A 13,341-nucleotide genomic window follows, 5' to 3' on the forward strand; every position below is an offset into this window, starting at 1 on the left:
AGCAAGTTTAATTTAGTAATAGGTGAAAAACCATCCCTACAAAGGTGTTAATCAGAGACTTTGCTTTGTGGACACTTTTCAGAGAACAAATTTGTTAGCATAAAAATAAAGCCAGAAAATGAAGAGCTGTTTAATCACTCAATTGGATTTTTCTGCCAGCATATTTCTTTTTCTCTGCAACCCACTGCTAAATTGTGCTTCCTAGCTGTTTTTATAAAATCACTGAATCAAATCTAACTCTGATTACATCAGAGAAGGCCAGGTACCCTACACCATAACAGGGGGTTTGAAATTTTGACTTGTCTACTTAAAGATCACCAAAATCTGATAACAAGGTCAATTACGTACCTGGGTGGGATTGAACCACCAACCTTTTGGTTAATAGCCGTACACACTAACTAATTGCGCCACAGAGACACATTGCAAAAGTATATACTGACAAGGGCTAATAAGCATTCATCTAAAACGTTTCCTAGAAAAACTTTAAAAAGTCAATAATCTGGAGAGTTTTTGTAAGATGTTTCTTCCATCAACCAACGAAGAAACACATTGGTACTTTCCCATGATGAGTGAGTGCTTCAGGATCTCTTGCACTTACATGTGCAGCAGAGTACAGCAATGGAAGCATGCTGGGCCCATAACCCAGAGGTAGGCAGATTGAAACTATCCTTTGCTATATGCTTTTTTTTTTGTTAATTAAAGTAATCCAAAACTGGGATTGATATTTTGGCTCTTTTATTTTTACTTAAAGTACAATAACTTTTACCATTTTAATTTGTTTTAATAGTATATTGACAGTATTGTTTTCTTTCAAAAATCCACTTAATTTTCTTTACCCTATTATTAAAATGGTAATTGACAAAAACAAACTACATTGTCACCAGAAGAGCAATACAAAATGTACAAGTGATATATTAAAATCATCTTTCCAGCTTGAATTTCAATGATGCATTGGGGCAACGATTTTGTGAGAAACATCTTCACCCTTAAATAAAGATTTTCTTAATTCCTTACCTGTGTGATAATTAGATATCACCTTGTTTTCGCATTAAACAGACTTCCACATGAGAAAGCAGCAAGGATGCAGTGGCGTTAATGTTTCCTGGTGTCAACTTGTATTATTTCAGTAGACATTGAAATGAGGATGCATCTTGCTGCCTTTCCAATGAAGCAAGTTTAATTTAGTAATAGGTGAAAAACCATCCTTACAAAGGTGTTAATCAGAGACTTGGCTTTGTGGACACTTTTCAGAGAACAAATTTGTTAGCATAAAAATAAAGCAAGAAAATGAAGAGCTGTTTAATCACTCAATTGGATTTTTCTGCCAGCATATTTTTTTTCTCTGCAAACCACTGCTAAATTGTGCTTCCTAGCTGTTTTTATAAAATCAATGAATCAAATCTAACTCTGATTACATCAGAGAAGGCCAGGTACCCTACACCATAAGAGGGGGTATGAAATTTTGACTTGTCTACTTAAAGATCACCAAAATCTGATAGCAAGATCAATTACATCCCTGGGTGGGATTGAACCACCAACCTTTTAGTTAATAGCCATACACACTAACTGATTGCGCCACAAAGACACTTTGCGAAAGGGCATACTGACAAAGGCTAATAAGCATTCATCTAAAACGTTTCCTAGAAAAACTTTAAAAAGTCAATAATCTGGAGAGTTTTTGTAAGATGTTTCTTCCATCAACCAACGAAGAAACACATTGGTACTTTCCCATGATGAGTGAGTGCTTCAGGATCTCTTGCACTTACATGTGCAGCAGAGTACAGCAATGGAAGCATGCTGGGCCCATAACCCAGAGGTAGGCAGATTGAAACTATCCTTTGCTATATGCTTTTTTTTTGTTAATTAAAGTAATCCAAAACTGGGATTGATATTTTGGCTCTTTTATTTTTACTTAAAGTACAATAACTTTTACCATTTTAATTTTCTTTTAATAGTATATTGACAGTATTGTTTTCTTTCAAAAATCCACTTAATTTTCTTTACCCTATTATTAAAATGGTAATTGACAAAAACAAACTACATTGTCACCAGAAGAGCAATACAAAATGTACAAGTGATATATTAAAATCATCTTTCCAGCTTGAATTTCAATGATGCATTGGGGCAACGATTTTGTGAGAAACATCTTCACCCTTAAATAAAGATTTTCTTAATTCCTTACCTGTGTGATAATTAGATATCACCTTGTTTTCGCATTAAACAGACTTCCACATGAGAAAGCAGCAAGGATGCAGTGGCGTTAATGTTTCCTGGTGTCAACTTGTATTATTTCAGTAGACATTGAAATGAGGATGCATCTTGCTGCCTTTCCAATGAAGCAAGTTTAATTTAGTAATAGGTGAAAAACCATCCCTACAAAGGTGTTAATCAGAGACTTGGCTTTGTGGACACTTTTCAGAGAACAAATTTGTTAGCATAAAAATAAAGCCAGAAAATGAAGAGCTGTTTAATCACTCAATTGGATTTTTTTTGCCAGCATATTTTTTTTCTCTGCAACCCACTGCTAAATTGTGCTTCCTAGCTGTTTTTTATAAAATCACTGAATCAAATCTAACTCTGGTTACATCAGAGAAGGCCAGGTACCCTACACAATAAGAGGGGGTTTGAAATTTTGACTTGTCTACTTAAATATCACCAAAATCTGATCACAAGGTCAATTACGTCCCTGGGTGGGATTGAACCACCAACCTTTTGGTTAATAGTCGAACACACTAACCGATCGCGCCACAGAGACACTTTGCAAAAAGTACATACTGACAAAGGCTAATAAGCATACATCTAGAACGTTTCCTAGAAAAACATTAAAAAATAAATAATCTGGAGAGTTTTTGTAAGATGTTTCTTCCATCAACCAACGAATAAACACATTGGTACTTTCCCATGATGAGTGAGTGCTTCTGGATCTCTTGCACTTACATGTGCAGCAGAGTACTGCAATGGAAGCATGCTGGACCCATAACCCAGAGGTAGGCAGATTGAAACTATCCTTTGCTATATGCATTTTTTTTGTTAATTTAAGTAATCAAAACTGGGATTGATATTTTTGCTCTTTTATTTTTACTTAAAGTACAATAACTTTTACCATTTTAATTTGTTTTAATAGTTTATTGACAGTATAGTTTTCTTTCAAAAATCCACTTAATTTTCTTTACCCTATTATTAAAATGGTAATTGACAAAAAAAACTACATTGTCACCAGAAGAGCAATACAAAATGTACAAGTGATATATTAAAATCATCTTTCCAGCTTGAATTTCAATGATGCATTGGGGCAACAATTTTGTGAGAAACATCTTCACCCTTAAATAAAGATTTTCGTAATTCCTTACCTGTGTGCTAATTAGATATCACCTTGTTTTCACATTAAACAGACTTCCACATGAGAAAGCAGCAAGGATGCAGTGGCGTTAATGTTTCCTGGTTTCAACCTGTATTATTTCAGTAGACATTGAAATGAGGATGCATCTTGCTGCCTTTCCAATGAAGCAAGTTTAATTTAGTAATAGGTGAAAAACCATCCCTACAAAGGTGTTAATCAGAGACTTGGCTTTGTGGACACTTTTCAGAGAACAAATTTGTTAGCATAAAAATAAAGCCAGAAAATGAAGAGCTGTTTAATCACGCAATTTGATTTTTTTGCCAGCATATTTTTTTCTCTGCAACCCACTGCTAAATTGTGCTTCCTAGATGTTTTTATAAAATCATTGAATCAAATCTAACTCTGATTACATCAGAGAAGGCCAGGTACCCTACACAATAACAGGGGGTATGAAATTTGACATGTCTACTTAAAGATCACCAAAATCTGATAACAAGGTCAATTACGTCCCTGGGTGGGATTGAACCACCAACCTTTTGGTTAATAGCCGTACACACTAACTGATTGCGCCACAGAGACACTTTGCAAAAGTCTATACTGACAAATGCTAATAAGCATTCATCTAAAACGTTTCCTAGAAAAACTTAAAAAAAGTCAATAATCTGGAGAGTTTTTGTAAGATGTTTCTTCTATCAACCAACGAAGAAACACATTGGTACTTTCCCATGATGAGTGAGTGCTTCAGGATCTCTTGCACTTACATGTGCAGCAGAGTACAGCAATGGAAGCATGCTGGGCCCATAACCCAGAGGTAGGCAGATTGAAACTATCCTCTGCTATATGCATTTTTTGTTGTTAATTAAAGTAATCCAAAACTGGGATTGATATTTTGGCTCTTTTATTTTTACTTAAAGTACAATAACTTTTACCATTTTAATTTGTTTTAATAGTATATTGACAGTATTGTTTTCTTTCAAAAATCCACTTCATTTTCTTTACCCTATTATTAAAATGGTAATTGACAAAAATAAACTACATTGTCACCAGAAGAGCAATACAAAATGTACAAGTGATATATTAAAATCATCTTTCCAGCTTGAATTTCAATGATGCATTGGGGCAACGATTTTGTGAGAAACATCTTCACCCTTAAATAAAGATTTTCTTAATTCCTTACCTGTGTGCTAATTAGATATCACCTTGTTTTCACATTAAACAGACTTCCACATGAGAAAGTAGCAAGGATGCAGTGGCGTTAATGTTTCCTGGTGTCAACCTGTATTATTTCAGTAGACATTGAAATGAGGATGCATCTTGCTGCCTTTCCAATGAAGCAAGTTTAATTTAGTAATAGGTGAAAAACCATCCCTACAAAGGTGTTAATCAGAGACTTTGCTTTGTGGACACTTTTCAGAGAACAAATTTGTTAGCATAAAAATAAAGCCAGAAAATGAAGAGCTGTTTAATCACTCAATTGGATTTTTCTGCCAGCATATTTCTTTTTCTCTGCAACCCACTGCTAAATTGTGCTTCCTAGCTGTTTTTATAAAATCACTGAATCAAATCTAACTCTGATTACATCAGAGAAGGCCAGGTACCCTACACAATAAGAGGGGGTTTGAAATTTTGACTTGTCTACTTAAATATCACCAAAATCTGATCACAAGGTCAATTACGTCCCTGGGTGGGATTGAACCACCAACCTTTTGGTTAATAGTCGAACACACTAACCGATCGCGCCACAGAGACACTTTGCAAAAAGTACATACTGACAAAGGCTAATAAGCATACATCTAGAACGTTTCCTAGAAAAACATTAAAAAATAAATAATCTGGAGAGTTTTTGTAAGATGTTTCTTCCATCAACCAACGAATAAACACATTGGTACTTTCCCATGATGAGTGAGTGCTTCAGGATCTCTTGCACTTACATGTGCAGCAGAGTACTGCAATGGAAGCATGCTGGACCCATAACCCAGAGGTAGGCAGATTGAAACTATCCTTTGCTATATGCATTTTTTTTTGTTAATTTAAGTAATCAAAACTGGGATTGATATTTTTGCTCTTTTATTTTTACTTAAAGTACAATAACTTTTACCATTTTAATTTGTTTTAATAGTATATTGACAGTATAGTTTTCTTTCAAAAATCCACTTAATTTTCTTTACCCTATTATTAAAATGGTAATTGACAAAAAAAACTACATTGTCACCAGAAGAGCAATACAAAATGTACAAGTGATATATTAAAATCATCTTTCCAGCTTGAATTTCAATGATGCATTGGGGCAACAATTTTGTGAGAAACATCTTCACCCTTAAATAAAGATTTTTTGTAATTCCTTACCTGTGTGCTAATTAGATATCACCTTGTTTTCACATTAAACAGACTTCCACATGAGAAAGCAGCAAGGATGCAGTGGCGTTAATGTTTCCTGGTTTCAACCTGTATTATTTCAGTAGACATTGAAATGAGGATGCATCTTGCTGCCTTTCCAATGAAGCAAGTTTAATTTAGTAATAGGTGAAAAACCATCCCTACAAAGGTGTTAATCAGAGACTTGGCTTTGTGGACACTTTTCAGAGAACAAATTTGTTAGCATAAAAATAAAGCCAGAAAATGAAGAGCTGTTTAATCACGCAATTTGATTTTTTTGCCAGCATATTTCTTTTTCTCTGCAACCCACTGCTAAATTGTGCTTCCTAGATGTTTTTATAAAATCATTGAATCAAATCTAACTCTGATTACATCAGAGAAGGCCAGGTACCCTACACAATAACAGGGGGTTTGAAATTTTGACTTGTCTACTTAAAGATCACCAAAATCTGATAACAAGGTCAATTACGTACCTGGGTGGGATTGAACCACCAACCTTTTGGTTAATAGCCGTACACACTAACTAATTGCGCCACAGAGACACATTGCAAAAGTATATACTGACAAGGGCTAATAAGCATTCATCTAAAACGTTTCCTAGAAAAACTTTAAAAAGTCAATAATCTGGAGAGTTTTTGTAAGATGTTTCTTCCATCAACCAACGAAGAAACACATTGGTACTTTCCCATGATGAGTGAGTGCTTCAGGATCTCTTGCACTTACATGTGCAGCAGAGTACAGCAATGGAAGCATGCTGGGCCCATAACCCAGAGATAGGCAGATTGAAACTATCCTTTGCTATATGCTTTTTTTTTGTTAATTAAAGTAATCCAAAACTGGGATTGATATTTTGTCTCTTTTATTTTTACTTAAAGTACAATAACTTTTACCATTTTAATTTGTTTTAATAGTATATTGACAGTATTGTTTTCTTTCAAAAATCCACTTAATTTTCTTTACCCTATTATTAAAATGGTAATTGACAAAAACAAACTACATTGTCACCAGAAGAGCAATACAAAATGTACAAGTGATATATTAAAATCATCTTTCCAGCTTGAATTTCAATGATGCATTGGGGCAACGATTTTGTGAGAAACATCTTCACCCTTAAATAAAGATTTTCTTAATTCCTTACCTGTGTGCTAATTAGATATCACCTTGTTTTCACATTAAACAGACTTCCACATGAGAAAGCAGCAAGGATGCAGTGGCGTTAATGTTTCCTGGTGTCAACCTGTATTATTTCAGTAGACATTGAAATGAGGATGCATCTTGCTGCCTTTCCAATGAAGCAAGTTTAATTTAGTAATAGGTGAAAAACCATCCTTACAAAGGTGTTAATCAGAGACTTGGCTTTGTGGACACTTTTCAGAGAACAAATTTGTTAGCATAAAAATAAAGCCAGAAAATGAAGAGCTGTTTAATCACTCAATTGGATTTTTCTGCCAGCATATTTTTTTTCTCTGTAACCCACTGCTAAATTGTGCTTCCTAGCTGTTTTTTATAAAATCACTGAATCAAATCTAACTCTGATTACATCAGAGAAGGCCAGGTAGCCTACACAATAAGAGGGGGTTTGAAATTTTGACTTGTCTACTTAAATATCACCAAAATCTGATCACAAGGTCAATTACGTCCCTGGGTGGGATTGAACCACCAACCTTTTGGTTAATAGTCGAACACACTAACCGATCGCGCCACAGAGACACTTTGCAAAAAGTACATACTGACAAAGGCTAATAAGCATACATCTAGAACGTTTCCTAGAAAAACATTAAAAAATAAATAATCTGGAGAGTTTTTGTAAGATGTTTCTTCCATCAACCAACGAATAAACACATTGGTACTTTCCCATGATGAGTGAGTGCTTCAGGATCTCTTGCACTTACATGTGCAGCAGAGTACTGCAATGGAAGCATGCTGGACCCATAACCCAGAGGTAGGCAGATTGAAACTATCCTTTGCTATATGCATTTTTTTTTGTTAATTTAAGTAATCAAAACTGGGATTGATATTTTTGCTCTTTTATTTTTACTTAAAGTACAATAACTTTTACCATTTTAATTTGTTTTAATAGTATATTGACAGTATAGTTTTCTTTCAAAAATCCACTTAATTTTCTTTACCCTATTATTAAAATGGTAATTGACAAAAAAAACTACATTGTCACCAGAAGAGCAATACAAAATGTACAAGTGATATATTAAAATCATCTTTCCAGCTTGAATTTCAATGATGCATTGGGGCAACAATTTTGTGAGAAACATCTTCACCCTTAAATAAAGATTTTCGTAATTCCTTACCTGTGTGCTAATTAGATATCACCTTGTTTTCACATTAAACAGACTTCCACATGAGAAAGCAGCAAGGATGCAGTGGCGTTAATGTTTCCTGGTTTCAACCTGTATTATTTCAGTAGACATTGAAATGAGGATGCATCTTGCTGCCTTTCCAATGAAGCAAGTTTAATTTAGTAATAGGTGAAAAACCATCCCTACAAAGGTGTTAATCAGAGACTTGGCTTTGTGGACACTTTTCAGAGAACAAATTTGTTAGCATAAAAATAAAGCCAGAAAATGAAGAGCTGTTTAATCACGCAATTTGATTTTTTTGCCAGCATATTTCTTTTTCTCTGCAACCCACTGCTAAATTGTGCTTCCTAGATGTTTTTATAAAATCATTGAATCAAATCTAACTCTGATTACATCAGAGAAGGCCAGGTACCCTACACAATAACAGGGGGTATGAAATTTGACTTGTCTACTTAAAGATCACCAAAATCTGATAACAAGGTCAATTACGTCCCTGGGTGGGATTGAACCACCAACCTTTTGGTTAATAGCCGTACACACTAACTGATTGCGCCACAGAGACACTTTGCAAAAGTACATACTGACAAATGCTAATAAGCATTCATCTAAAACGTTTCCTAGAAAAACTTAAAAAAGTCAATAATCTGGAGAGTTTTTGTAAGATGTTTCTTCTATCAACCAACGAAGAAACACATTGGTACTTTCCCATGATGAGTGAGTGCTTCAGGATCTCTTGCACTTACATGTGCCGCAGAGTACAGCAATGGAAGCATGCTGGGCCCATAACCCAGAGGTAGGCAGATTGAAACTATCCTCTGCTATATGCATTTTTTTTTGTTAATTAAAGTAATCCAAAACTGGGATTGATATTTTGGCTCTTTTATTTTTACTTAAAGTACAATAACTTTTACCATTTTAATTTGTTTTAATAGTATATTGACAGTATTGTTTTCTTTCAAAAATCCACTTCATTTTCTTTACCCTATTATTAAAATGGTAATTGACAAAAACAAACTACATTGTCACCAGAAGAGCAATACAAAATGTACAAGTGATATATTAAAATCATCTTTCCAGCTTGAATTTCAATGATGCATTGGGGCAACGATTTTGTGAGAAACATCTTCACCCTTAAATAAAGATTTTCTTAATTCCTTACCTGTGTGCTAATTAGATATCACCTTGTTTTCACATTAAACAGACTTCCACATGAGAAAGCAGCAAGGATGCAGTGGCGTTAATGTTTCCTGGTGTAAACCTATATTATTTCAGTAGACATTGAAATGAGGATGCATCTTGCTGCCTTTCCAATGAAGCAAGTTTAATTTAGTAATAGGTGAAAAACCATCCCTACAAAGGTGTTAATCAGAGACTTTGCTTTGTGGACACTTTTCAGAGAACAAATTTGTTAGCATAAAAATAAAGCCAGAAAATGAAGAGCTGTTTAATCACTCAATTGGATTTTTCTGCCAGCATATTTCTTTTTCTCTGCAACCCACTGCTAAATTGTGCTTCCTAGCTGTTTTTATAAAATCACTGAATCAAATCTAACTCTGATTACATCAGAGAAGGCCAGGTACCCTACACCATAACAGGGGGTTTGAAATTTTGACTTGTCTACTTAAAGATCACCAAAATCTGATAACAAGGTCAATTACGTACCTGGGTGGGATTGAACCACTAACCTTTTGGTTAATAGCCGTACACACTAACTAATTGCGCCACAGAGACACATTGCAAAAGTATATACTGACAAGGGCTAATATGCATTCATCTAAAACGTTTCCTAGAAAAACTTTAAAAAGTCAATAATCTGGAGAGTTTTTGTAAGATGTTTCTTCCATCAACCAACGAAGAAACACATTGGTACTTTCCCATGATGAGTGAGTGCTTCAGGATCTCTTGCACTTACATGTGCAGCAGAGTACAGCAATGGAAGCATGCTGGGCCCATAACCCAGAGGTAGGCAGATTGAAACTATCCTTTGCTATATGCTTTTTTTTTGTTAATTAAAGTAATCCAAAACTGGGATTGATATTTTGGCTCTTTTATTTTTACTTAAAGTACAATAACTTTTACCATTTTAATTTGTTTTAATAGTATATTGACAGTATTGTTTTCTTTCAAAAATCCACTTAATTTTCTTTACCCTATTATTAAAATGGTAATTGACAAAAACAAACTACATTGTCACCAGAAGAGCAATACAAAATGTACAAGTGATATATTAAAATCATCTTTCCAGCTTGAATTTCAATGATGCATTGGGGCAACGATTTTGTGAGAAACATCTTCACCCTTAAATAAAGACTTTCTTAATTCCTTACCTGTGTGATAATTAGATATCACCTTGTTTTCGCATTAAACAGACTTCCACATGAGAAAGCAGCAAGGATGCAGTGGCATTAATGTTTCCTGGTGTCAACTTGTATTATTTCAGTAGACATTGAAATGAGGATGCATCTTGCTGCCTTTCCAATGAAGCAAGTTTAATTTAGTAATAGGTGAAAAACCATCCTTACAAAGGTGTTAATCAGAGACTTGGCTTTGTGGACACTTTTCAGAGAACAAATTTGTTAGCATAAAAATAAAGCCAGAAAATGAAGAGCTGTTTAATCACTCAATTGGATTTTTCTGCCAGCATATTTTTTTTCTCTGCAAACCACTGCTAAATTGTGCTTCCTAGCTGTTTTTATAAAATCAATGAATCAAATCTAACTCTGATAACATCAGAGAAGGCCAGGTACCCTACACCATAAGAAGGGGTTTGAAATTTTGACTTGTCTACTTAAAGATCACCAAAATCTGATAACAAGATCAATTACATCCCTGGGTGGGATTGAACCACCAACCTTTTAGTTAATAGCCGTACACACTAACTGATTGCGCCACAGAGACACTTTGCGAAAGGGTATACTGACAAAGGCTAATAAGCATTCATCTAAAACGTTTCCTAGAAAAACTTTAAAAAGTCAATAATCTGGAGAGTTTTTGTAAGATGTTTCTTCCATCAACCAACGAAGAAACACATTGGTACTTTCCCATGATGAGTGAGTGCTTCAGGATCTCTTGCACTTACATGTGCAGCAGAGTACAGCAATGGAAGCATGCTGGGCTCATAACCCAGAGGTAGGCAGATTGAAACTATCCTCTGCTGTATGCTTTTTTTTTTAATTAAAGTAATCCAAAACTGGGATTGATATTTTGGCTCTTTTATTTTTACTTAAAGTACAATAACTTTTACCATTTTAATTTGTTTTAATAGTATATTGACAGTATTGTTTTCTTTCAAAAATCCACTTAATTTTCTTTACCCTATTATTAAAATGGTAATTGACAAAAACAAACTACATTGTCACCAGAAGAGCAATACAAAATGTACAAGTGATATATTAAAATCATCTTTCCAGCTTGAATTTCAATGATGCATTGGGGCAACGATTTTGTGAGAAACATCTTCACCCTTAAATAAAGATTTTCTTAATTCCTTACCTGTGTGCTAATTGGATATCACCTTGTTTTCGCATTAAACAGACTTCCACATGAGAAAGCAGCAAGGATGCAGTGGCGTTAATGTTTCCTGGTGTCAACTTGTATTATTTCAGTAGACATTGAAATGAGGATGCATCTTGCTGCCTTTCCAATGAAGCAAGTTTAATTTAGTAATAGGTGAAAAACCATCCCTACAAAGGTGTTAATCAGAGACTTGGCTTTGTGGACACTTTTCAGAGAACAAATTTGTTAGCTTAAAAATAAAGCCAGAAAATGAAGAGCTGTTTAATCACTCAATTGGATTTTTTTTTGCCAGCATATTTTTTTTCTCTGCAACCCACTGCTAAATTGTGCTTCCTAGCTGTTTTTTTTATAAAATCACTGAATCAAATCTAACTCTGATTATATCAGAGAAGGCCAGGTACCCTACACAATAAGAGGGGGTTTGAAATTTTGACTTGTCTACTTAAATATCACCAAAATCTGATCACAAGGTCAATTACGTTCCTGGGTGGGATTGAACCACCAACCTTTTGGTTAATAGCCTTACACACTAACCAATTGCACCACAGAGACACTTTGCAAAAAGTACATACTGACAAAGGCTAATAAGCATTCATCAAGAACGTTTCCTAGAAAAACTTTAAAAAGTCAATAATCTGGAGAGTTTTTGTAAGATGTTTCTTCCATCAACCAATGAAGAAACACATTGGTACTTTCCCATGATGAGTGAGTGCTTCAGGATCTCTTGCACTTACATGTGCAGCAGAGTACTGCAATGGAAGCATGCTGGGCCCATAACCCAGAGATAGGCAGATTGAAACTATCCTTTGCTATATGCATTTTTTTTTGTTAATTAAAGTAATCCAAAACTGGGATTGATATTTTGGCTCTTTTATTTTTACTTAAAGTACAATAACTTTTACCATTTTAATTTGTTTTGATAGTATATTGACAGTATTGTTTTCTTTTAAAAATCCACTTAATTTTCTTTACCCTATTATTAAAATGGTAATTGACAAAAACAAACTACATTGTCACCAGAAGAGCAATACAAAATGTACAAGTGATATATTAAAATCATCTTTCCAGCTTGAATTTCAATGATGCATTGGGGCAACGATTTTGTGAGAAACATCTTCACCCTTAAATAAAGATTTTCTTAATTCCTTACCTGTGTGATAATTAGATATCACCTTGTTTTCACATTAAACAGACTTCCACATGAGAAAGCAGCAAGGATGCAGTGGCGTTAATGTTTCCTGGTGTCAACCTGTATTATTTCAGTAGACATTGAAATGAGGATGCATCTTGTTGCCTTTCCAATGAAGCAAGTTTAATTTAGTAATAGGTGAAAAACCATCCCTACAAAGGTGTTAATCAGAGACTTGGCTTTGTGGACACATTTCAGAGAACAAATTTGTTAGCATAAAAATAAAGCCAGAAAATGAAGAGCTGTTTAATCACTCAATTGTATTTTTTTGCCAGCATATTTTTTTATCTGCAACCCACTGCTAAATTGTGCTTCCTAGCTGTTTTTTTTATAAAATCACTGAATCAAATCTAACTCTGATTACATCAGAGAAGGCCAGGTACCCTACACAATAAGAGGGGGTATGAAATTTTGACTTGTCTACTTAAATATCACCAAAATCTGATCACAAGGTCAATTACATTCCTGGGTGGGATTGAACCACCAACCTTTTGGTTAATAGTCTTACACACTAACCAATTGCACCACAGAGACACTTTGCAAAAGTACATACTGACAAAGGCTAATAAGCATTCATCTAGAACGTTTCCTAGAAAAACTTTAAA

The sequence above is a fragment of the Pseudophryne corroboree genome, unplaced genomic scaffold (genome assembly GCF_028390025.1).
Source record: "Pseudophryne corroboree isolate aPseCor3 unplaced genomic scaffold, aPseCor3.hap2 scaffold_387, whole genome shotgun sequence".
NCBI classification, from domain to species: Eukaryota; Metazoa; Chordata; class Amphibia; order Anura; family Myobatrachidae; genus Pseudophryne; species Pseudophryne corroboree.